This window comes from Schistocerca cancellata, chromosome 2 (genome assembly GCF_023864275.1).
Source record: "Schistocerca cancellata isolate TAMUIC-IGC-003103 chromosome 2, iqSchCanc2.1, whole genome shotgun sequence".
NCBI lineage: Eukaryota > Metazoa > Arthropoda > Insecta > Orthoptera > Acrididae > Schistocerca > Schistocerca cancellata.
In genome coordinates this window covers 1,068,469,414-1,068,494,034 of record NC_064627.1, presented here as the reverse complement: position 1 = coordinate 1,068,494,034, position 24,621 = coordinate 1,068,469,414, and the positions used below count along the sequence as shown (strand labels likewise).

Sequence of the window (24,621 nt, the reverse complement as noted above, 5' to 3'; positions counted from 1 at the left end):
GTTCAGACATGGTTTTTAATAGGGTGTGTGATCACCATGGACAGCAATGCTTGCTCTGTAACATTCTGCCACACTGTCCACAGGCATGGTAAGGGGTTTTGTAGTAGGGTGTTCCATTCCTCCACCAGCGTAGTCGACAACTACTTGGTGATGGTGTTGGTACATATGGATGAGCTACAATATGTCTCCCCAATGCATACCTGATGTGCTTGGTGGGATTTAAGTTGGGGAGAATGGACAGGCCATTACATTTGCCAAGTATCCTCTCATTCCAAGAATTCCTCTACCTGTGATGCTCAATGTGGTTGCACATTTTCATCCATAAAAATAAAATCATAACCAAATGCAAGCCTGAAAAGAAACAAATGGGGAAGGAGTATTGTGTCACAGTAACATTGACCTGTGAGTATCATGTACAAATATTTGGAGGTCAGTACGCCCATGCAGCTTACACCTCCCCACACCTTAACACCTGAACCATCAAAACGATCATGTTTGACAATGCTGGATATTCCCTCATATTACAAGAGGTACCATGTGATGCACCCAAGAACAATGTCGAACATGATCATTCTGGTGGTCCAGGTGGTTTGTTGTGGTGAGTCATGATGTTTCATCGGTATACTGGCCTCCATGTCTTTGAAAATGGTACTCTTACTGGTCAACATTGTTTTGACACTTTACTCCTTCCCAATTTTTGCCTTTTCATGGGTTCATTCAGCAATGACCTAATTTTTATGGGTTATATTTCACCACCATATTGAACAGTGGAGGTGGAGGAGCTCTTTAAATGAGAGGATGCTTGGCAAATTGACTCCTCTGCCTGTTCCCCTGACTTAAAACCCATCAAGCATGTCTGGGAAGCAGTTGGGAGATGTGCAGCATGTCCACATGCACCAACAACCATCCAGCAGTTGTCTACCACACTGGTGAAGGGCTGGAACATCCTAAAACAGCAACTTCCCACCAATCTTGTGGCCAGCATGGGAGCATGTTGCCGAGAATGCATTTCCATCTGTGGTGATCACACACCCTGTTGAGAGCCGTGTCCTGTCTCTTGTAGTGACTTCAATGTCTTTGAATAAAAGTGTCATTTCTCTTCATCTCATTGAATATTTCTTTCAGTTACTTTCTATACTATACTGTAGCAGTTCTTTCTTTGTATGGTCCAACTTTCATCGAGCTACTTATTTGCATTGACACATCATGCGAAAATTACTTTCATCCTTAAGCCTTGCACAGCAATGTATATTGTTATTACTTTGCCCGTTTTTGTGGATTGCCATAGAAGAAAATAGTCAACAAACATGAATGACGTAAGAATAAAAATTATACAGTTGTATCCTGATCGAAATAGGGAAGAAAACTTGATCAAATAGTAATTGAAACTTTGAATTTTTTTCAGTAGATTATCCTGTTGCCTTTTTCTGGATATTCTTAGCCACCACCACTTCCTTTACCTCTCTTCCTGTAACTGATGCCTACTATCCACTCAAACTAACCATGTTACTTATTTTCAAATTTGTTTATGGAAATAGTCTAACTCTTTTTGTTATGGTGGTAAGAAGCCAACTATTTTCCATTTCCATTTTGCTCGAATTGGTTACAATCTCCTGTACAACCCTGCAGGAAATTAATGTGAAACCATTTTTAAAAGCATTTTACACATGAAACTTTAGTATTTCTGGTGTATGAAACCTTTAGACAATTTAAGAGAATTCAACCTGATAACATCTTTGACAACCATCAATATTTTGACCAGTGAACACTCTGTCATTTTCAAGGTACAAATGCAATGTCAGAGCACTGGATAAGGAAATATAAGACCTCGGTAGTTGGGGCTATGTCGAACAAGAACCACACTAGACATATGCAGATAGACAACTCACACACCTAAACAAGTAATGCCACCCACACAACCAAATGTGACCAATTTTTGACACACTGGAACATGCTGTTAATAGGATCCCAACTCCCACTGATGTGTTTCTTGAGGCTGAAACTTAAACCATCCAGGTCAGCATGAAGGTGTCTGCATACCTTGGTTAATAGGACCCATACCATCTGATGCCAAGAATTCTAGTTTTTCAAGCAAGAGTGAGTGATTGACTAAGTCGAAGGCTTTAGTCAGCTCTACAAGAAGACCAGAGACAGAATGTTTATCATTAAAAGCACTTATAAAGTAAAAGTAAATAAAGCTTCATTTATGGACCTGTTCTTGCAAAAACCAAACTGTTATTATCTGTGTAGGTATTATTTATCAAAGAATGAAATTGCATGGGAATACGTCACTTTTCCTAGGATCTTCAATATGGCAGAAAGAATAGAGATGGTCAATAATCGTTGACTTCATTTATGTCTTCTTTCTTAAACAAAGGAATAAGTTCAGTAGTTTTGAAAACATCTGGGGGACAGCTTGTAATTGGGAACAGTTAATTACATCACAAAGTGGAATTACAGTATCTAGAGCAATAGTTTTTAACAAAAAGTCAGACATGTCATCAATACAGTATGAATATGAGTTGCTACTTCTACTGATAATATTCAGCATTTCATCTTGAGTTACTATTACAGTGATTTGCCGGATTTTGTAAACTCAGTGGGAAAAGACAATTCAGGTGAAATAATCTGTGATGCAAGATTAGAAACAGTAATTGAGAAATGCTTTTTTAAAATTTCACTTATCTCCTTTGTATCTCATATTTTACTACCATTGTTTATTAGATGATCTGGACCTTCTTTAAAACCTGTAGTTCGAAGGGCACCTTTAACAACATCCCAAGTTGCCTTACTTATGTTCTTAGAGTTTTTATATGATATTACTTGCCATTTTCTTAGCCGTACTTATAACTTGCCTAAGCACTTACGAAATATAAGTACAGTCCCAAGAAGACGGGCTCTGGGTGGCTATGTGGCACTACTGAGATGGAAGACTATCATGTTTGTGTATGGCTCTGGTGCATTGTACTGCATCTGCAGCAGCAATTTGACCAGCAGTTGGCACTACAGTGACACAACGAACTGTTACAAATTGGTTACTTCCAGGGCAGCTCTGAGCCAGATGCCCTGTAGCATATATTCCACTGACCGCAAACGTCTGCCATTTGCTACTTCAGTGGTATCAGATGAGAGTTCATTGGAGGGCAAGGTGGAGCTCTGTTGTGTTTTCTGAAGAAAGATGGTTGTGCCCCAGTGCCAGTGATGACCATGTGATGGTCAGAAAGAGGCCATGTGAGGGCCTGCAACCAACCTGTCTGCGAGCTAGACACTCTGCACCTAAACCTGAACTTATGGTCTGGGGTGTAATTTTGTATGACAGCAGGAGTGCTCTTGTGGCTATCCCACACACCCTGATTGAAATTTGTGTGCCCGTCTGGTGATTCAACCTGTTGTGCTGCCATTCATGAACAGCACTCCAGAGGTGTTTTCCAATAGGGTAATGCGCGTCTATGTACCACTGTTTTTACACAATGTGCTCTACAGAGTGTTGACATGTTGCCTTTGCCCTGTTCAATCATCAGATCTGTCACTAATGGAGTACATTGGGACATCATCAGATGACAACTTCAGTGTCATCCACAAGCAGCATTAACTGTCCATGTATTGACTGACCAAGTGCAATAGGCGTGGAACTTCATCCCACACCCGGCACCTGTACAACACAATACATGCACATTTGCATGCTTGTGTTCAACATTCTGACAGTTACACTGGTTATTGATGTACCAGCATTTCACATTTGCAATGGCTTATCTCGTGCTTACATTAAACAGTGATCTTGCAATGTTAATCACATAAATATTTTACTTAGAGAAATGTATTGCCAAAATTTGATTACTCCAGCTTTGTTATTTCTTGATGTTTTTTTCCCATCAGTCTATGGCTGTTAGTTTTTACATGGCTTGTATGGGCAGTATGTCTTATCATTAGCAACTGGTAGTATGCCTCATTATCCTTTAAGTATATAATGTGTTAACTATTTGTAGAGCTTCAGGAAGTGAAAACAAATTTTGTCAAGGAATATTGTGATAGTGTTACATTTAAGTGTCCTTCCATTCATTTGATTTTGTTTCTGTTGCTGTTTTGTTGCCTTTATTGAATAGTCTCCACGATGTCAGAGCCTGAGGCACAGCGTGTTTTCGAGAGGAAAGTGATTAGATCCTTGTGGGAGTTTGCGGTTTATTAAGGGCAGTTTATTTAGTTCTGAGCTGGCTCATTGTTTTCATTGTGTGAATTAGTAATTATGAGCAGCCACCCAAGCAGACAAGTTAAGTTACATTAAGAAGTGCTGTGATAGCATTATGTTGAAGTGTCCTTGTTGTTTGTGTTTTGTTTACTCGATGTAGGGTTACTCATGCCATTATAGATAATGTAGGGGGTAATCCTGTGGGAACTTGAATTTCACCAGCTGAATTAGGTGAATTGTGAGCAGACAATGCAAATATGTGAAAGGAAATAGTGTTTATGGGAACAGACCAGTCAGATATAATGAAGAAAATAAATGTTCGTGAGAAGAACACAGCTTTGTACATGTTGAGCTACTCCAGAGCATGCAGAAAAGAGGCAGAAAGAATTTGATACGTAGTTGGCTAAAAGTGAGCACTGGTATGTTTCTCTGGCAAAAAGGAACATGAGGCTTTTGGAGAGGCTAGAGAGTAGGGAATACAGTAACAGCTGGGCAGAACCAGAAAGTAAGGAGAAAGAAGTTGATAGCAAAGTTTAGTTGATGTGCAGAGTACTGACATTGTACAATTTGTGGGGAATAATTTAGAATTATCTTCTCCAATCTCTTGTGAAAATGTGAAGTCTAAGTCATCTGTAGTGCTGGATGAGGTGAGTGTGTGCTGAATGAGTGCATGAGTGGCAACTTACTGATTTAGATGTAGTAGTACCTATGTTGTTGGGTGGTAACAGTTGTTGCTTTGAGGCCATAGAGCCTGGGCCATATGTAAAAGTAAGTAATTGTGCCGATGAAATTTTGTGTTTTGCAGAGAGGAACTACAGTTGATAATTTTTTGCTGATACTGTGGAGGATGCACAGGGAGCTATTCATAATGATAATTGTGTTGTAGATGTGGTTAATGAAGTGGTACAGACACATTTATTTCCAAAAGACACAGATTTATTGCCACCAGTGGCATGTCCTCCTCAGAAGCAGGGTGGGAGATGGAGAAGATGATAAAAAGTGCTTTTAATACCACTCATGAGGTTGACAAGGCTAAATCTTTTCTGGAAGAGGGAAATTAGTGGTACTGCCTATCAACATATCGTGTCAGTAGTCAGTGTGTCAGTGTATTTTCGGGGTGCCTTTTCTGGGAAGACATAAGAGAGACTTTGTTGCATGGACAAAATTCAGAGAGATGTTCCAAAGTTACAAGTTAGTTTTTGCATGGCTTGTATGGACAGTATGTTTTATCATGAGCAAGAGGTATGCCTGGATAGATGAAAAGAAGTGCTGAATGTAAGACATGAGTTAAATAGTTCCAGTTGCTGTGAAAAGGGAATTTATAAGACAAAGAGTTTTCTGATATTATTGTTAGTTTGTTGCCTGATGGTTTAGTTCAATTATATTTATTAGTGAAAAGTAAGATAAGTTTAATGAACTTACAGATGCATGAGATAGGCTGGATTACAAGTCACTAATAAGGAATAGTTAAGTGACATTTAATGTAGATACAAGGAATTTACTCAGTGAATCTAAGGGGAAAGCTGACTGTGCTGTACACAATTACCAGTTTGTAGGATGTGTGACAAGATTTTGCAGAATTACCATGAGCTGAGATCTGGATCCACCATAGAGGGATGGGATGTATCATCACTACTATTTTTTTTATTCTTTTTTATTTTTTATTTTTATTTTTTTCTGCTGACGACACTGCCATGGATAGAGCAAGAGCCCATGAAATTGGGTCAGACCGGAGTTGAACAGATGCTGTTACATCAGGGGCAGTCTGATTATACAACAAGAACTGCCACTATCACACCTGGCAGTTGCCACATCACCAGGCCTAGTGAGGGACCAGCATTGTAATCATAACACAGCAGACAGACTGAGCCACTGCAGCATGATTACTTCATGCCCCAGCTGTAGGCTGTATTTGGGCTAGCTGATGGGAGTCAATGCCATGGCAAATCAAGTACCCCTCATTTTTAGATAGATGCATGCAGTCTGACAACCATAAGCTTGAGAAAAGGTCCACACCTGCCTACATGTCAATATGAATGAGATGCTACCACGAGGCTTGGCTTCCACTAACTGCAGGTCTACTGCTGACTTCGAGTCTGATGCGGACTTGCAGCCTGTTGGCCACCTGTGGGCCTGCTTCCAGTCACTGCCAGCCTCCTATCAAGAAGGACTACTGTTCGAGACCGGGCCAGTGCAGCGGCCCAACCACTTTCTCATTTGCATGCATGCTGCCGCTGTTTGCCTCTGCTTGCAAGTGTCGGCATTACTGCTAAGAGCTGCCCTGCTCTGTAGGGTCCATGTCAGGACCAGCACCTTCTGTTCGTCCTGCCCTGAGTTTTGAAGCTGCATCCAGTCACTGCACCCGCTGTTCTAGCTACCATACACACCTTGTGTCAGCATTTCAGTGGAGCCATTTCCCCTGGAGAGTGACAGAGACGACTTCCAGGAACTTGAACCTCTTCTGTTTTTATATCCTCTACGATTACCAATTTATATAGGCATGTCAGCTTCCTTAACACATACATACACAAGTTCTCCTTCATGACAAAGTGCTTGTTTTAAGCACTTAGTCCCATTATTGTCATCAGTATCTGCCCAGTGTTTAGCTTGTGAGGCATGCACATGCAGCTCGACATCCGTTACCGTTCCTACTCGGTTTCATATGTTTCATACAAAGTCAGAGCGCCCATTTTGCTTTAGGACAGTTTGTTAAAGTATAATTTCATTACATTGTTCATATATGAGTACACTTTTTGCTCTTGTTTGATTTTACATTCTTTTCATAACATTCATACAATAATAGATTTGTTTTTTGTTTTAAATTGACATACATTTCGTTTCAATTTACTGTGACTTCTACTTGGAGCATATTTATAATGTTCAAAGAATTAACAGATTCTACACACTGCTTATATAACTACACATGGCCCCACCTCTGTGGCATTCTCCAGGAAGGATCTACACACAACAGGGTTGAGGAAATTTCACGAAAAGGCATTTATGTTCTCAGTAACATCTTGTTGCTGGTCTTAACTGTGTTCCCAAGAATAAAATAGTTTGTTGTTTATAAACATAATGCAAACCTGATGATACCATTCATAACGAGTACTTATTCGGTGTTTAAAGTGCACCTCAATATTTACTTGCTATGCTCACTGTATAAAGGATAACCATTTCATATGCCAAGGTATACAGAGTTGTATCATCAGTACTATATGTCATGTACAATGAGTGTAAAATAGTGTTTGTATAAGTAACAAACTGGGAAAAAAAGTTTGATGTACATAAGGTGTTTGACGCTTTCATGAGTAGTCGACGCTCACAGTAGTTATGTTTCAACCCCTTGATTATTTGGTAGTGCTGCATTTGTAGCCTCATCATATGCGACGTACTGCAAACTTCTACACATATTTTCACACTGTCACATTCATACATATCATAAACTTACAACTATATTTACTTGTGGTGCAGTCCTTTCTTATGTTTAAGTGGTACATAACACTCAACAAGCATTTATCCTTCTTCACTTTTAGGACGTATTGATGCATCCTTCTCTGGAAGAAAAACTTAATACAAACTTTAAAAAAATCTTCATAGATAAGTGTACAGTGGCTCAATGGTCAGTAATACCTCTTTTATATATTCAGTCATATGTTCATTTACATCAGTGTGCAGTCGTGCTATCACAAACTCTTTTAATGTCATGTGTGCATCTCTACTTACTTTATACGAGGTGCGACAATAAAGTAATGAGACTGATTCTCTTTGCAATATGTGGCAACCCTGCAGGCTTGCATAGGCACAATATCTTTGACCTTGATCTATAAGCTGCTTCTAGTCCAAGCGGCACATCAATGCAGCTGCTCAGTCGTGAGTTGTGCTGTAGTAAATTAACACATGTTTGTGTCTCTCGTCATGGAAATGGAACCGCATAATATTGCGCAACGGTATGCCATTTCTTTTTGCGTTATATTGGGTGAAAATGCATTGACAACTTACAATAAGCTTCAGAAGGCTTTTGGAGAGGAGGTTATGTCAAGAGCTCAAGTTTTTCATTGGCATAAAATGTTTAGTGAAAGCAGAACCAATATTGAAGATGAAGACCGCAGTGGACGACCATCAACCACACAGATGGATGTCAACTTGGCCAGAGTGCATGAACTCGTACAATCTGAACGAAGATTATCTGTGAAAATGATTTCAGAAGAACTGAACATCAATTGAGAAATGGTTCGTCTAATAATAACTGAAGATCTTGTATGAGAAAGATTTGTGCAAAAATGGTCCCCAAAAATCTCACACCACAACAGCGAGAAACATGGAAAAATGTGGCAGCTGATCTGTTAGAGCAAAAGGAAATCAATTCAGAATTGTTGAGCTGTGTTATCACTGGTGATGAAAGTTGTTTTTTCAGTACAATCCAGAGACAAAACACCAAAGTTTGCAACGGTGCTCTAAGACATCACCCAGACCAAAAAAGCTTGGATGTCAAAGTCAAAAGTGAAATGCATGCCTGTGTGCTTCTTTGATTCTAAGGGAATTGTTCATAAGGAGTGGGTGCCTCCTGGACAAACAGTTAACCAATATTACTACAAAGAAATTTTGGAAAGACTTTGTAAAAGAGTTCTTTGTGTCCGTGACCACATTGCTGATAATTGGATTCTGCATCACAGTTACCCGCAATCCCATACTGCTCTGTCAGTACAGCAATTTTTAACTTCAAAACAAATTTCAGTTCTACCACAGCCACCTTATTCACCAGATATCGCTCTGTGCGACTTTTTTTCTATTTCCAAGAGGACACCATTTTCAAACACCACAAGATGTCCAAAAAGCTCTGCCGAGGGTCTTGGAGGATATTACAGAAGATGAGTTCCAGAAATGTTACCATCAATGGCAGAAGTGCTGGAAAAAGTGTGTGCAGTCAGAAGGGAACTATTTTGAAGGAGACAACACTAAACGTGACTAAAACAACAACATTTTTTTTTCACATCAGTCTCGTTACTTTATTGTCGCACCTCATAAATCTGAAAGATAAAGTGTATTATCAGCATGGTGCAACCTCCTATTCAGTTCACCACTCATATTGTACTCGTTTGTTCAGCTGAAGTAAGGGTTTTCTGGCCCCTTCATTATAACTAGTGTGTCTACTTTCAATACATAAATTTGTAAATATATAGATATAATGTACATAGTAACGTAACTTCAGCAAATATTTCATAGTTTAAGATCCCTTTCTGTGTATATAATCCCTTAGCTTATCTTTGTTTGTGTGTATTGTGTAGATAATAGTGGTATAGACTCTTTCCCCCCCCCCCCCCCCCCCCCCCAATGAACCATGGACCTTGCCGTTGGTGGGGAGGCTTGCGTGCCTCAGCGATACAGATAGCCGTACCGTAGGTACAACCACAATGGAGGGGTATCTGTTGAGAGGCCAGACAAACGTGTGGTTCCTGAAGAGGGGCAGCAGCCTTTTCAGTAGTTGCAAGGGCAACAGTCTGGATGATTGACTGATCTGGCCTTGTAACAATAACCATAACGGCCTTGCTGTGCTGGTACTGCGAACGGCTGAAAGCAAGGGGAAACTTGTAACCTCCCCCTCACTTATCAACCTTAATGACAGTGAAAAATTAAACCGCGTGTACCTAATGGAAATTTGGGAAAAGCAATCATCACCGAAGTTAAGCTGTCGGTAAAGAGGGAGGAAAGGGTTACATCTAAATGAAAGGAAAAATGCTAATGAAAAGGGGTGGAAATTAATTTTGAAAAGGGGTAAAGTTAATAAAGAAAGTAAATGTGCGGCCATTACGTTAACAATTAACTAGCAGTAATTAGGTATTTGAGATTTGGGAAAAATTACGGTCGCCAGTCCTAAGGACAATTACTATAGTAACTGAAAAAGAAAGGTTATTACACATATAATTAGCACTAGAAGCGTGGCAACTGAAGGTTGACACGTGTAGTGTGAAACCTGAAAGTTTGTCAGAAGTAATGAATTTCACTACACCCTGACTTAATTTAGCAAAAGGATTAATAAAACCGGAAAATCGAAAGTTAATTTAGTGACTGAAGTTAATAGTGAGCTTTCTTTCTAAAGCACATCGAAATTCAGTAAAATACGGTTAGTCTTGGACTACCTCAACAATCATTTCAAAACTACTTGAATCTACGCAATTTAGAAAGAAGAGATTTACCTTTGAACTTGAATTAAATGATTTTGAACAATTAACAATAGTAAAATTTAGTACGTACCAAGCTGAGCTGCAGTCACAGGTATGCTAAAATACGGTAACAAAACTCGCACTCTTAATTCGTGCTTGTGTAATCTAAATATTGTAGCCAGCTATGAAAACTTTAACTGAGCTTTGAAATTAAAGCAGTGAAATCGAATTATATTAATTTAATGCTGGCATTTGAATATCAGCGACACTCGGGTTCATTTCGGAAAAGGAAGGGACCCTGCTTGGCAATGCAATTGGGACAATGAGCAACAAAGGTTCATGCTACGTTGCTGTAATTTTGTGAGTTGAACAGTTTGAAAAGCTGAGGTCTGCCATACAGTTCTAAAACTTTACGTGCGTCCAGTCTTCCTTGTCGGTTGATTGAAGGTTTGAAGCCGTCGATCGAGGAGGTGGCGACAGTCACTCATTGTCGGCCGTCGCTGTTGCAGAAGCTGGATGTTGGCACGCCTTCTTCTCGACACGGTCACCAGACGAAACGGGCTCTTGATGTGCGCCAGCTAATGCTTCCCGTCCGCGACACCATGTCAGAAACTATCATCGCAAGTCAAGCACAATTACATGCTGCCACACCCCGAAAGCGCGGCAACTCACGGGAGCTTCACACAACACACCTGCTCCACTCGCTCCTCCAGCCAGACTCCCTCTCTGCTCAGCCCACGCTCCACGCGGCAGAGTTAACACTACCAAAGATCCTACACACTTTGATTCTTCATACAACCTATCGATGTAATCGTTTGATAGCAATTTTCCCTATGCAAGACCCAGCGTAAAAATACAAATAATATTTACGAAACAAACCAATTATACATCGACATAAATGCATAAATATATATATACAAATAGTAAAACAATTACAATATATGAAGACACAGAAATGTTATATATTCAGGTAACAAAAATAAGGAAAACAAATTTATAGTACAATAAATGGAAATAAGAGGATATGCATTTCCGGCGTTACAAACTACAGCCGTAAATTTTTCCCGAGGGCATGCAGCTTTACTGTATGATTAAATAATAGTGGCGTCCTCTTGGGTAAAATATTCCGGAGGTAAAATAGTCCCTCATTCGGATCTCCGGGCGGGGACTACTCAAGAGGATGTCGTTATCAGGAGAAAGTAAACTGACGTTCTACGGATCGGACCGTGGAATGTCAGATCCCTTAATCGGGCAGGTAGGTTAGAAAATTTAAAAAGGGAAATGGATAGGTTAAAGTTAGATATAGTGGGAATTAGTGAAGTTCGGTGGCAGGAGGAACAAGACTTCTGGTCAGGTGACTACAGGGTTATAAACACAAAGTCAAATAGAGGTAATGCAGGAGTAGGTTTAATAATGAATAGGAAAACAGGAATGCGGGTAAGCTACTACAAACAGCATAGTGAATGCATTATTATGACCAAGATAGATACGAAGCCCACACCTACTACAGTAGTACAAGTTTATATGCCAACTAGCTCTGCAGATGACGTAGAAATTGAAGAAATGTATGATGAAATAAAAGAAATTATTCAGATAGTGAAGGGAGACGAAAATTTAATAGTCATGGGTGACTGGAATTCGAGTGTAGGAAAAGGGAGAGAAGGAAACGTAGTAGGTGACTATGGATTGGGGCTAAGAAATGAAAGAGGAAGCCGCCTGGTAGAATTTTGCACAGAGCACAACTTAATGATAGCTAACACTTGATTTAAGAATCATGATAGAAGGTTGTATACATGGAAGAACCCTGGAGATACTAAAAGGTATCAGATAGATTATATAATGGTAAGACAGAGATTTAGGAACCAGGTTTTAAATTGTAAGACATTTCCAGGGGCAGATGTGGACTCTGACCACAATCTATTGGTTATGACCTGTAGATTAAAACTGAAGAAACTGCAAAAAGGTGGGAATTTAAGGAGATGGGACCTGGATAAACTGAAAGAACCAGAGGTTGTACAGAGTTTCAGGGAGAGCATAAGGGAACAATTGACAGGAATGGGGAAAAGAAATACAGTAGAAGAAGAATGGGTAGCTTTGAGGGATGAAGTAGTGAAGGCAGCAGAGGATCAAGTAGGTAAAAAGACGAGGGCTAGTAGAAATCCTTGGGTAACAGAAGAAATATTGAATTTAATTGATGAAAAATATAAAAATGCAGTAAATGAAGCAGGCAAAAAGGAATACAAACGTCTCAATAATGAGATCAACAGGAAGTGCAAGGAGTATATAGAAAGTGGAAGGAGTATATAGAGGGTCTATACAAGGACGATGCACTTGAGGACAATATTATGGAAATGGAAGAGGATGTAGATGAAGATGAAATGGGAGATACGATACTGCGTGAAGAGTTTGACAGAGCACTGAAAGACCTGAGTCGAAACAAGGCCCCCGGAGTAGACAACATTCCATTAGAACTACTGACGGCCTTGGGAGAGCCAGTCCTGACAAAACTCTACCATCTGGTGAGCAAGATGTATGAAGCAGGCGAAATACCCTCAGACTTCAAGAAGAATATAATAATTCCAATCCCAAAGAAAGCAGGTGTTGACAGATGTGAAAATTACCGAACAATCAGTTTAATAAGCCACAGCTGCAAAATACTAACACGAATTCTTTACAGACGAATGGAAAAACTAGTAGAAGCCGACCTCGGGGAAGATCAGTTTGGATTCCCTAGAAATACTGAAACACGTGAGGCAATACTGACCTTACGACTTATCTTAGAAAAAAAGATGAAGGAAAGGCAAACCTACGTTTCTAGCATTTGTAGACTTAGAGAAAGCTTTTGACAATGTTGACTGGAATACTCTCTTTCAAATTCTAAAGGTGGCAGGGGTAAAATACCGGGAGCGAAAGGCTATTTACAATTTGTACAGAAACCAGATGGCAGTTATAAGAGTTGAGGGACACGAAAGGGAAGCAGTGGTTGGGAAGGGAGTAAGACAGGGTTGTAGCCTCTCCCCGATGTTATTCAATCTGTATATTGAGCAAGCAGTAAAGGAAATGAAAGAAAAATTCGGAGCAGGTATTAAAATCCATGGAGAAGAAATAAAAATGTTGAGGTTCACCGATGCCATTGTAATTCTGTCAGACACAGCAAAGGACTTGGAAGAGCAGTTCAACGGAATGGATGGTGTCTTGAAGGTAGGGTATAAGATGAACGTCAACAAAAGCAAAACAAGGATAATGGTATGTAGTCGAATTAAGTTGGGTGATGTTGAGGGTATTAGATTAGGAAATGAGGCACTTAAGTAGTAAAGGAGTTTTGCTATTTGGGGAGCAAAATAACGGATGATGGTCAAAGTAGAGAGGATATAAAATGTAGACTGGCAATGGCAAGGAAAGCGTTTGTGAAGAAGAGAAATTTGTTAACATCAAGTATAGATTTAAGTGTCAGGAAGTCATTTCTGAAAGTATTTGTATGGGGTGTAGCCATGTATGGAAGTGATACATGGACGGTAAATAGTTTGGACAACAAGAGAATAGAAGCTTTTGAAATGTGGTGCTACAGAAGAATGCTGAAGATTAGATGGGTAGATCACATAACTAATGAGGAAGTATTGAATAGGATTGGGGAGAAGAGAAGTTTGTGGCACAACTTGACCAGAAGAAGGTATCGGTTGGTAGGACATGTTCTGAGGCATCAAGGGATCACCAATTTAGTATTGGAGGGCAGCGTGGAGGGTAAAAATCGTAGGGGGAGACCAAGAGATGAATACACTAAGCAGATTCAGAAGGATGTAGGTTGCTGTAGGTACTGGGAGATGAAGAAGCTTGCACAGGATAGAGTAGCATGGAGAGCTGCATCAAACCAGTCTCAGGACTGAAGACCACAACAACAACAGACTCTCCCTTATTTTTATATGTCTCAGTTTATGCAATAGGCTTTAAAAGATGCTAGTGCAGGCTGCAGCTCATAGAGTTTGTTTGTTTTGGGTGCTCCAACACCTTCAGCTGTGTCTGGCACACATGTGCCTACAATTTGTTGACTAGCTTTCTCGGCAAAGCACATGTGCTGCATAGCTCTGTTACCACTAACGTCATGGCGAGTTGTGTATTGCAGTGTGCCCCCCCCCCCCCCCCCCTGCAGGCCTGGGGGTTAGAATAGGCCCACGGTATTCCTACCTGTTGTAAGAGGTGACTAAAAGGAGTCTCACACGTTTCGGCCTTTATGTGATGGTCCCCTGTAGGGTCTGACCTCCATACTTTCAAATTCTTCTGGAGAGCGAGCCAATTGGGGAAGGGTGCCTTACATGGTGCATCGTGTCCATTGTGCATTGAGATCTTTAGCCCGCATTGCAGTCCCGCTCACTCTCCGTCTCTTGGGCGAGGATACATTCCTGGGTGCACCTGATACCCAGCACGGTAGCCAGTCCATTGTGGTGGGGTCACCATGTACCCTGTTGGTTGTAGCCCCTGACAGCACAGGGATCGCTCTGCTGATGCCTGTGCTGTTAACTCCCCTTGTATGGCAAGGAGTAGATGCCTATCTCCCTGGGGCATCAGGACTCCTGGCAATGGCCATCCTGCCAGGTGGCTCTTGCTGCGGCTGGGTGGCACCTGTGGGGAGGGCTCTTGGTCGGAGAGGGTGGCATCAGGGCGGATGACACACAATGAAGCGTGGCACATCTTCTCTTGCTGGTGGCCAGCCGTCAGCAGTCTCTAAGCATTCAAGGGCTCAATTTAATGCAAACACATATGACCTCAAATTGTTTCCCTTGCTGGCCACACCATGGGAGGAACGAAAGGCTAAGAATGGCAGCGAAGCTTATTCGCCCCGTTATCTAGTATGTACGTGAGCTGATGGGGAATCCTTTGTGTCCATGAAGCCTCAGTTCTTTGTAGAACATTTAGAGGACAAGTTTGGGGAGGTGGAGGGCTTGTCCAAAATGCGCTCTGAGTCGGTTTTGATAAAAACAGCATCCTCTGCCCAGTCACAGGCATTACTAGCTTGTGAGAAGTTGGGGGATGTTTCAGTTACCATCAAGCCCCATAAGAGTTTAAATATGGTCCAGGGTATTATATTCCACAGGGACTTTCTTTTGCAGTCTTACGATGAGCTGCATGCCAATTTAGAGTGGCGAGGTGTTTATTTCGTACAGCGCATTCATCAGGGTCCTAGGGATAATCAGGTTGCCACCAGTGCCTTCATCTTGGCCTTCGAGGGTGATACATTGCCTGAGAAGGTCAAGGTGATGGTCCCTCCCCCGATGTGGTGCTTTAAGTGCTGGAGTTCGACCATATGTCTTCCCGCTGTACTTCCAGCCTCACATGTCGAGACTGCAGACGCCCATCACATCCCAATACTCCATGTGCCCAGCCTCCCATCTGTGTCAACTGCGGAGAGCATCATTCACATTGCTTGCCAGACTGCAGGATTTTACAGAAAGAGCAGAAAAACATGGAATATAAGACTCTGGACTGACTGACCTACACTGAGGCTAAGAGGAAATATGAACAACTCCATCTTGTGCGAATGACTTCCTCATATGCCACCACTACGACAACAGTGATAGCCCCATCAGTTCAGCGAATTCCAGTCGCTCCCTGAGCCATAAGACTACACCTGCCCCCTTCACCGTGGGGGACACTACCCTCCCTGTTGCTCCTGCGCCACCAACTTCAGGAGCAACCCCCCTCCCCCCATCCACCCCCCCCCACCCCACCCCTTTGGGACGTCTGTCCCCATTTCTAAACCGGAGAAGCATCCAACTTCTTCAGCTCCTCTCCCTGAGAAGGGGTCCCTTGGGTCCCTCCCTTCCCAGGTTTCTACCAGTGGGATGAATGACGCCTGCCAGTGGCTTAAGTGCCCACAAGCAGCTGGTCGTAGGGCTTCACGATCCTCCTCAGTCCCAGAGATTGAATCAGTGAAGCCCAAGGAGCAGTGAGAAAAGTCCAAGAAGAAGACCTCTAAGACCACGGAACTTGTGGTGGCGCCAACCCCAACGCAACCTACAAGCTCTGCGTCTGAGGATGGGGTGGAGATTCTGGCGTCTGCTAAGGACCTAGACCTTGCTGGACCCTGAGACACCATGGAAGTCGATTGCACGGGTACTCAGTTGGTGGCAGCAGGTGATCCAGCGGCGTAATCTGCCTCCTCGGTCCCTTCACGCTTTTTTCAGCTGCTGACAATGTCATCCTCCAGTGGAATTGCAATGGTTTTTTCCACCACCTTGCTGAGCTCCGACAACTTCTCAGCCTTTAGCAGTTCTTCTGCATTGCTCAACAGGAAACTTGGTTTCCGGTGATGCGAACCCCCACCCTCCATGGCTATTGGGGTTATTAGAAGAATCTGGCAACTTATGAGAGGGTATCTGGTGGAGTCTGTGTCTACATCCATAACTCCGTTTACAGTGAGTGTGTCCCTCTTCAAACACTGTAGAGGCTGTCACTGTTCAGATATGGACGCCTCAGGCTGTTACTCTTTGCAGTCTCTATCTTCCATTGGATGGTGATGTCCCGCAGCATGTATTGGCTGCGCTGATAGCCCAACTGCAGCCGCCTTTTCTGTTATTGGGTGACTTTAATGCCCATAACCCTTTGTGGGTTAGATTGGTGGCAACAGGCCAAAGCACTGTCGTTGAGCAAGTGTTGGCACAGCTTGACCTTTCTCTTTTAAGTAATTGTGCCTCCACACATTTGAGTGTGGCACATGGCACGTACTCAGCCATCAACCTTTTGGTCTGCAGCCCTGGCCTTCTACCGTTTGTCCAATTGAGTATGCATGACGACTTTTGTGGTAGTGACCATTTTCCGATCTTTCTGTCGCTGCCCCAGCGTCACTCACCTGGGCGGTTCCCCAGATGGGCTTTGAATAAGGCTGACTGGGACTTGTTTGCCTCCATTGTCACTTTTGACCCTCTTTCTCACGGCGCCATTGATGTGATGGTTCATGCGATCACCACTAGCATCATTTCTGCCACGGAATCTGCAGTTCCCTATTCTTCTGGGTACCCTCAGCGGATGACTGTGTCTTGGTGGTCACCGGAGATAGCTGAGGCGATTAGAGATCGCAGGTGGGCTCTCCAGCATCATAAGCGGCACCCATTATTGGAACACCTCATTACCTTTAAACAGCTCCGTTCCTGAACACAATGCCTTATTCGCCGACAGAAGCAGGAGTGCTGGGAATGGTGTGTCTCCACCATTGGAACCCTTCCCTCTCCACCACAGGTTTGGTCCAAGATTAGGTGACTCTATGAGTATCAGACACCTGTCAGCATACTTGGGCTTTCCCTGTACTGAATCAGACACGATTGCAGAACTCTTAGCAGAGCATTATGCTCAGAGTTCCACTTCTACAAATTACCCACAGGCCTTCCGCTCCCTGAAAGAATGGTTGGAATGTCAGAGCCTTTCATTCCAGACGCACCACCCCGAATCGTACCATGAGTGGGAATTCCACAGTGCCCTAGCCGCTCGCCCTGATATGGCTCCCGGGCCAGATCACAGTCCACTATCAGACGCTCAAACACCTCTCGGTGGACTGCCAGCGACACCTCCTCGACCTTTTCAACAGTGTGTGGGTTTGTAACCTCCCCCTCACTTACCGACGCGTGTATACCGCCTTTTTTCAAGGGGTCGAACCGCTCCTCTTTCGTCAACAATTCCGAACTATGTGCACAGATTGGCACATAGCTCTGTTTTTCGTCAGGTTTCTTTTCTAATTCCGACACTCTCGTAATTACTTGGCAAGTGGTTGTCGCAAGCGTTTCCACTTCCCTCTTTTTCTCTTCGCAGGTATTAGCCTGCTCCCTCACTTTAGTGTCTACTTTGGACACTAAAGCCTTTAAAGTTTCCACCTTCTGTTGATCCTCTTTTTTCACTAATTGAATTTGTTCCGTCATCTTATTCTCGATGATCAGAGCAACTGCTTCTCCTACACTTTTCTCGATTCTGCTAATTTCGGAATCAAAACGAGTATTTATGCTCGCAATTTCCGCCTGAACGCCTATCATTTCCTGTTTAAGATTACCGATTTCGGTATTAATTACAACAATATCTTCTTTGATTTTATCAACTTTTGTATTAACAACTCCAACATTGTTGTTAACAACGTTAATAGCTTTGTTCTGATTGTCTAGCTTGGCCGATTGACTCTTGATCTCGTTAATCAAAACATTCAATAAATCAGTTAAATTCCCGGAAACTACCGGTTCCACTTCCGTAGCGGCTTCCTCTTTAACTGTCCCCCCGTATTCGTCATAAAGGGATTCAGGTTTGATTTTCACTTCCGATTCCGAAACATTTTCTAAAGTTTGGAATTCCATTTCTGCTCTTTGTTGCGTTTCGGCGGTCGCGTCTTTCATGCTAGCCGCCTGCCCCTGAACAATGGGTACCGCGGTGCGCGTTTCCCACTGTTCGACCGATTGTTCCGTATCCAAGTCTACCAAATTTTGGCAATTGTTGCCTTCACTCATTTTAATAATTTTCAATATAAATGCCAAATCTCAAATATAATTAGGATTACTCCCACTACTTATTCTCGCTGACGTAACGGCCTGTACGTAACCAATACTTTGTTACGAGATTTGCACAATGCAAAATTCGTGTCCAGAACAACCTCAAATCTGAAGATTGTCCTGTCACCAGGTCGCCACGTGTAACCTCCCCCTCACTTACCGACCTTAATGACAGTGAAAGATGAAACCGCGTGTACCTAATGGGAGTTTTGGAAAAGCAATCGTCACCGAAGTTAAGCTGTCGGTAAAGAGGGAGGAAAGGGTTGCATCTAAATGAAAGGAAATGTGCTAATGAAACTGGTGGAAATCAATTTTGAAAAGGGGTAAAGTTAATAAAGAAAGTAAATGTGCAGCCGTTACGTTAACAATTAACTAGCGGTAATTAGGTATTTGAGATTTGGGGGAAATCACGGTCGCCAGTCCTAAGGACAATTACTATAGTAACTGAAAAAGAAAGGTTATTACACATATAATTAGCACTAGAAGCGTGGCAACTGAAGGTTGACACGTGTAGTGTGAAAACTGAAAGTTTGTCAGAAATAATAAATTTCGCTACACCCTGACTTAATTTAGCAAAGAATTAATAAAACCGGAAAATCGAAAGTTAATTTAGTGACTGAAGTTAATAGTTAGCTTTCTTTCTGAAGCACATCGAAATTCAGTAAAATACGGTTAGTCTTGGACTACCTCAACAATCATTTCAAAAAACTACTTGAATCTACGCAATTTGGAAATAAGAGATTTAACTTTGAACTTGAATTAAATGATTCTGAGCAATTAACAATAGTAAAATTTAGTACGTACCAAGCTGAGCTGCAGTCACAGGTAAGCTAAAATACGATAACAAAACTCGCACTCTTAATTTGTGCTTGTGTAATCTGAATATTGTAGCCAGCTAACTGAACTTTGAAATTAAAGCAGTGAAATAGAATTAGTTATATTACTTTAGTGCTGGCGTTTAAATTTCAACGACACTCGGGTTCATTTCGGAAAAGGAAGGGACCCTGCTTGGTAATGCAATTGGGACAATGAGCAACAAAGGTTCATGCTAAGTTGCTGTTATTATAGTTACGAAAATGGTACAGTTTGAAAAGCTGAGGTCTGCCATACAGTTCTAAAACTTTACTTGCTTCCAGTCTTCCTTGATGGTTGATTGAAGGTTTGAAGCCGTCGATCGAGGAGGTGGCGACAGTCACTCATTGTCGGCCGTCGCTGTTGCAGAAGCTGGATGTTGGCGCGCCTTCTTCTCGACACGGTCACCAGACGAAACGGGCTCTTGATGTGCGCTAGTTAATGTTTCCCATCCGCGACACCATGTCAGAAACTATCATCGCAAGTCGAGCGCAATTACATGCTGCCAAACCCCGAAAGCGCGGCAACTCGCGGGAGCGTCACACAACACACCTGCTCCACTCGCTACTCCCGCCAGACTGCCTCTGCTCAGCCCGCGCTCCATGCGGCAGAGTTAACACTACCAAAGATCCTACACACTTTGATTCTTCACACGACCTATCGACGTAATCGTTCGATAGCAGTTTTCCCTAGGCAAGACCCAGCGTAAAAATACAAATAATGTTTACGAAACAAACCAATTATACATCGACATAAATGCATAAATATACAAATAGTAAAACAATTACAATATACAAAGAGACAGAAATGTCATATCTTGAGGTAACAAAGCAAGGAAAAAAATAGTACAATAGATGGAAATAGGAGGATATGCATTTCCGGCGTTACACGTGCCCCACATTGTCTGAGGATGTTCGTGTAACGTAAACAGACTCAGAAAATGTCCCAAAAAAGAAACAGCGGAAATGCATATGCTCAAAACATCAAAAAAATTTAGCATTCGTCTAATTAATCATAAACCAATTTTTAGACAATAATAATTGAGTGGAGACACTCCTAATCTTATTCCACTCTGTCATCTTGCACAAGATAAAACAGGTTGACAACATATCAAAATTCATAGAAAACTTAGAAAATGGTTTAGCTATTCCAAAATCATTAAAATTCGTAACACTATAAGAAATGGAATACTATTTGCAAAATTAATGAGAGTACATGGTCATAAAAAACAGGTATATCAAAATACTCAAACTAATAATTAATTACATAGAATACACATTTTTATGTAACCTTTTCATAATTAATTTTCTCGTCATGTCCAATTAACGCTAAACAAGAAAATAATATACAGCAGATAAAATAAAACATAAATATTGACAGCAGAATCCTTTCACATCAGCTGTCCGGGAAGAAAAGCAACTCCACATTCCGTACTCGCGAGTACAAAGAATGCCGACAGCGGAACAAGAGCCGACAGCGACACAAGAGCCGACAGCGGCTCGGTCTTTCCATTATTGTTGCGCCCGCCGGTGCGGCACGCTTGATCTCACTCCCCTTTGTAACGGCGTTTCCAGAACGTCCGTTTGACTGAATTCTTTCGGAAAAACTCACTCCCGAGTAATCTCAAGGAGTCCCTTAATACTATCACAGTGGATAACTCAACACTGTCCATCATCACACGCATGTACTAGCCTGAAACTTAAAACAGCGTCTAAGTACATCGGCAATGACTAATAAAAACACACATTCATGAAATATTACAGAAAGTTACAAAATCATATTTACATTGCTTAATCTACTGTGACTCAGCTGAAAACTTAAACTAGCAGCTTGGATTTTTCAGATGATTACTAATCAGTTACTCTTAAATCATTTAGTCAAAATTAATTACTTATTAATTACAACTTATTTAATGACCTCTAGGTCAGGCAAAAGCATCGTAACATGGCACATCCTTAAATCTTACACTCTATATTTACATACTGTACAAATTACCCATTGTGTGGTATTAATCGATCCTAGGTTGGTACAATTTCAAGTCTACAATATTCCGTATACCTAATCGTTTTCCAGAGCTTGGATACTTAAGCAATAAGCATTTGTGTGAGGTATACCAATGACTTTATATGGTCCATTATAAACAAACTTAAATTTAGAGATTTCATTGTCTATCTCGCTCGATTTCTCATGAGCTTTTACAAGTACTAAGTCTCCGATTGCAAACTTAGCAAAACGCGCTTTTGCGTCATGACGACGTATGCGAGCATCGGCTTTTAGCTTCATTACTTCTCGCAAACGATCTTTTTTCACACCAATACTAATGTCAATCCGTGGAGGGAATTTGATTACCTCTTCCAATTCACTTTCTACACTTTTGTCAATGCCGAAATTCCTCACGTTACGGCAGTTCAAATTCATTCCTACGTCAATGTCATCCGGCCAGTTAACAATGTGTATAGGCTGATATTGCTTATGCACACCGTCTCCTGCCTCGTCAAAACTAACTACTATCGTTTTATCTAGCTTTCGCAATTAATCACTGCACGGTACTTTAATAGTCAATCTAACCCGATAATTACTTCCGTAGTCAAGTCTGGCACGACGACAAACTCTTGTTCAAATCGTGCCCCACATATCTCGAAGTGGACAAAAATCTGTTTTGTGACCGGTTTACTGGCCTTCCCAGTAGCACCGATAATTTTCACTCCTGTTACTGGCATAACTACGATGCCAGGTCTGTCTTTCAGTAACTCAAATATTTTCCCAGATACAGCACTCAATTCTGCACCGGTGTCAATCAACACGTTTAGTTGTAGGTCATGCATATTAACAGACACTACTATCTGTCTACACTTGTCCTCGGCTGTTTTTTTATTTTCCCACAGTAAATCCTCGTCTATATCCAGGTCATTCCAGAAAAAACCATCCGGCTTTGATCCTAAATCCGGCTTATCTGGCGGCTTTTTCAGCCTCTGTTCAAATACAGTTTTAATTTCAACACGTTTGTCCTGAGGCGTAGTCTGTAGCTTCGCCTCCAATACCGAAACCTTTTCCTGTAACTCGTCAACTAGTGAGTGTTGCTTTGCTATCAATTCATTAATCGTCACCTTCGTTGATTCCACTCTGGTCAGATTAATCTCATCCGCCAATCTACCTGGAGAAATGTGCCCAGTAGTATCTGCAATTACTTCCTCTGGATCTGCGCAACCCACACTGCTACCGTCTGACCGTATAACGTCAGCTCTAACCTCATACACGTTGTAATCTATGTGCTTTTCTACCAATCGTGTCCGGCTATCACTAAAATTTTCGCAATCTTTCTCCTTAATACTCTCGCAATGTTTAAACTGGAGGTTTGCGTCGGATGGGTCGGTTACTTCTACCACTGAAACTTTCGGTAAGGTCTGCCGGTTAGGGCCAGAACTTTCCGTTACTACTTCAACATCTAACTCCTGCGGGACGAAACACGACGAATCTTGCTCGTGCTCCCCCTTAACATCAGCTATTTCTAGTAAAGTCTGCCGATTAGGGCCAGAACTTTCTATCATTTCACAAACACTATCTTCCTGCGGGACGAGACGCGGCAAATCCTGCACGCGCTCCCCATAAACACTTCTCCCATACAGACCCCTATAATCTCTTAGTTCGTCGTATAAGCGACCGAACTGCCTTAACCAGACCTCATCCCTCTCTGCATCCCCTCGCTCGATGACGGACGTTTTATCCGACATCTGACCTTCTCTCAACAATTGCGAATCATTCTTAAACTCAATCTCCAGTTCCGCTGTGGGTATTACAGCTGCCACTTTATAATCGATTTCCGGAACACTACTTAAATTGTTCTCACTGACAGTGAATGTACTACCTACTGCCGTGTATACAGCTGATCTACTACTTGTGGGCGCACTCCTTTCTCCTAACACTGGCACACTCTCCCGCCGTTGATTATTCCACACGGAATTTTCATAATGACGATACCTGGGTTTTCTCCTGTTATTGGGCCGCCAAAATTTCTCCACGCCCGCTCGGCCCCTCACCGGCGCGGCTAATGGTTTCCCTGTCTCGTCCCAGCAGATACGCTCCCCGGATGCTGCTGAGGCGGCTGATCACACATGCTGCTGAGGCGGCTGATCACACCCTCTGGCGTTATTACTATTCTGTGAAGCCCGTATCACGTTAGTATGATACTGGTTTCTGTATTTCCTGTTATTATTTGCATTGTACCGATTGTTATTACGGTCCGAACCATTATTGTTATTGCTGCGGTATGCATTATTCCCATGGTTATCATTGTTGTGGTTGCTGTGGTACTCGTTGTTGTTACCACGGCCTCTACCACTGTCGCGATTATTGCGCCAATTGTCCTCGTCCTCAACTCTTTCCAGGAAATCATTCACTGTCCTATAATTGCTTCCTACGTAGCGTTTTGTATCATCTGGAAGCTTCTTGTAGAGTTCCCAGACTATTTCGGATTCCGTGCGGCGATCACGCAAATATTCCAACTTGCGGATCCAGCCCTCACAAAACTCCTTCATTGAGCCGCGCGAATTCGCATCGAAAGGCCTCGATACGACAAATTCGCGCCAAACACTTTGCTGTTTTTGCTCTGACCAGTATTCAGCCAGAAACAAGTTTTTAAACTCGTCAAAAGTCAGGTTCGTAATGTTGAGGTTTAAGCCCCAACGCTTGGCATCACCAGCCAGCACATCAATAACCGCATTAATTTTTCTCTCATTAGTCCATGATCTGGGTAAAACTCTTTAACAATTATTAATGAAATCCGTCGCGTGTATACCGCCTTTTTTCAAGGGGTCGAACCGCTCCTCTTTCGTCAACAATTCCGAACTATGTGCACAGATTGGCACATAGCTCTGTTTTTCGTCAAGTTTCTTTTCTAATTCCG

At 42.1% G+C, this 24,621-nt stretch overlaps 1 protein-coding gene across 1 annotated transcript in view; it reads left to right on the top strand.

Annotated features, from left to right (window-relative positions):
• Nucleotides 1–24,621, top strand: part of LOC126161033 (dynein beta chain, ciliary-like) — a 784,705-nt gene that overhangs the window by 358,050 nt on the left and 402,034 nt on the right. The window lies entirely within an intron of this gene.